This window comes from Hippopotamus amphibius, chromosome 2 (genome assembly GCF_030028045.1).
Source record: "Hippopotamus amphibius kiboko isolate mHipAmp2 chromosome 2, mHipAmp2.hap2, whole genome shotgun sequence".
NCBI lineage: Eukaryota > Metazoa > Chordata > Mammalia > Artiodactyla > Hippopotamidae > Hippopotamus > Hippopotamus amphibius.
This window is the reverse complement of record NC_080187.1, coordinates 106,579,416-106,582,591: the sequence shown is the minus strand read 5'-3', so window position 1 is coordinate 106,582,591 and position 3,176 is coordinate 106,579,416.

The following is a 3,176-nucleotide window of genomic DNA, read 5'->3' as shown; positions in this document are numbered from 1 at the left end:
GTAATGAGGTGGATAGAACTACAATCTGTCATAAATAGTGAAGTAAGTCAGAAAGAGAAGGACAAATATTGTATGCTAACTCACATATACGGAATCTAAAAATGGTACTGATGAACTCAGTGACAAGAACAAGGAAGCAGATACAGAGAATGGACTGGAGAACTCGAGGTATGGGAGGGGGTGGGGGGTGAAGGGGAAACTGAGAAGAAGCAAGAGAGTAGCACAGACATATATATACTACCAACTGTAAAATAGTCAGTGGGAAGTTGTTGTATAACAAAGGGAGTCCAACTCGAGGATGGAAGATGCCTTAGAGGACTGGGGCGGGGAGGGTGGGGGGGACTCGAGGGGGGGGAGTCAAGGAAGGGAGGGAATACGGGGATATGTGTATAAAAACAGTTGATTGAACCTGGTGTACCCCCCCCCAAAAAAAAATAGTTGCTATTTGTAATGCACAGTGCCTGACACAGAGTACACACTGAATAAATATTAGATATTATTGTTACTACTGATAACAGTTAAAGGGATGAAAAGTGAATAAAAAAAAAGACAAATAGAAAAGATGAAAAAAAAAAAGAAAAGTGTACAAATAATAAATGCTGGAGAGGGTATGGATAAAAGGGAACCCCCCTACACTGTTGTTGGGAATGTAAATTGATGTAGCCACTATGGAGAACAGTATGGAGGTTCCTTAAAAGACTAAAAATATTTACCATGTGACCCAGTATTCCCATTCTTGGGCATATATCTGGAGAAAACCATAATTCAAAAAGATACATGAACCCCAATGTTTATTGCAGCACAACTGACAATAGCCAAGACATGGAAGCAACCTAAATGTCCATTGAGAGATGGATGCATAAAGATGTGGTATATATATGTGTGTGTGTATATATATATATACACACAATGGAATACTACTCAGCAATGAAAAAGAATGAAATAATGCCATTTGCAGCAACATGGATGGGCTAGAGATTATCATATGAAGTCAGATGGAGAAAGACAAATATCATATGATATCACTTATATGTGGAATCTAAGACAAGGATACAAATGAACTTATTTTCAAAACTGATTCACAGACATAGGAGCCCTGGTCCGGGAAGATCCCACATGCTGTGGAGCGACTAAGTCCATATGCCACAACTACCGAGCCTGCGCTCTAGAACCTTCAAGCCACTACTACTGAAGCCCGTGTGCCTAGAGCCTGTGCTCCACAAGAAGAGAAGCCACCACAATGAGAAGCCTGTGCACCACAATGAAGAGTACATACCCTGCTCACCGCAACTAGAGAAAGCCCACAAGCAGCAGTAAAGACCCAACACAGCCAATAAAGAAATACATAAATTTATTTAAAAAAAACCAAAAAATGTATAGTGGAAAAGAATCTGAAAAATCATAATTATATATATATATATAATATATATATACACACATATATCCGAATCACTTTGCTGTACACCTAAAGCTAACATGACTGTTAATAATCTATATTTCAATAAAAATTAAAAAAAACACAATTGAGAGAAGTTCTCAGAAAAAAATTTTTCAAAGGATATGCAGATACACTTATTATGTAGACATGCACTAAATGAGAATAATCCAGACCCTACTTTTGGCAAATTTAAAAAGTCTTAGGGACTTCCTAGGTGGTGCAGTGGTTAAGAATCCACCTGCTAATGCAGGGGACACGGCTTCCATCCCTGCTCCAGGAAGATCTCACATGCTGAGGAGCAACTAAGCCTGTGTGCCACAACTGCTGAGCCCACATGCCACAACTACTGAAGCCTGAGCACCTAGAGCCCATGCTCTGCAACAAGAGAAGCCACCGCAGTGAGGAGTCTGTGTACCACAATGAAGAGTAGCCCCTGCTCTCTGCAACTAGAGAAAGCCCATGTGCAGCAACGAAGACCCAACGCAGCCAAAAAATTAAAAAAAAAAAAAGTCTTAGACTTCAAAGGCACATCTATGTGAAAAAAAGAAGCCTATATTGGGCTATGAGATAAACACACATGGACCATCAGCATATTCCCTCACAGCCTGGCAGGAATCTCTGTTTGGGTATGTGAAAACGTGTGTGTATGTGTGCTGTTTACATAGACACAAGTTTAGTATTTATATGTGTTGTGTAAGCTTACATCTTTGGAGTTTAGGAAAATAATGAATAATTAGTATCCAATGATTAAGGCAATTTTTTTGCCTTAGTTTTTAAAATTGTGGTAAATATATATATATATATATATATATATATATATATAACAAAACATAAAAAAAATAAATATGTATATAACGAAAAACCTGTTAAATGGCAGATTGTGTGTGATTCATTGGCATTAATGATGTTCACAATGTGTGCATCTCTCACTGTCAATTTCCAAACTATTTTCATCACTCCAAACAGAAACCCTGTAGCCATTAAGAAATAACTCCCCATTTCCCCCTCCCCCAGGCCCTGGTAACCTCTAATCAACTTTCTGTCTTTATGAATTTGCCTATTTTCAGTATTGAGCACAAGTGGAATTATACAAGATTTGTCCTTTTGTGTCTGGCTTCTTTCTTTGAGCCCCTGCAGTGATGGACAGTGTTTCACTCCTCAGAGAGCTGGTGAGGTTGATGGTTAGAAAGTTGTTACTCTGAGTTGAAATTGTTTCCCTGTAGTTTCCACCCTTTGGTTCCAGTTCTATCAACCTAAGGACACGCGCAGACAAATCTAACTCCTCTGTCACATGACTAACTTTAACGTACTTGAGGACAATATCATGTCCCTGTGGAGTCTCTTTCTGGGGAAAAGGGCACAGTTCCTAAAACCATTCATCATGTGTTTCCAATTGCTTGTTCACTCTGGTTGTTTTTTTGTCTGTGCTCCCATCTGTGTTCACATGGACCCGAGAGTATTGTGCCCCAGACAGTGGCCTGTTTTGAGCAGGGCCCAGCAGAGCAGGTGATTCAATTCCTCATTCTGGACGTTAGCGTCCCATTAATTAACACTGGAGAGGAAAGTCCTAATCATACCAGGTTACTTTACAATTATTCTACATTGACATATGATCGTCCTTAGGCGTGTGGTAATATAGATGGTAATGAAAAAGGTCTTTGTTGATTAAGTCACAAGAAATGTGGACATGACTTTGCACAACCCAATTTTAGCACTCCTACATTTAAACTTTGTAAAA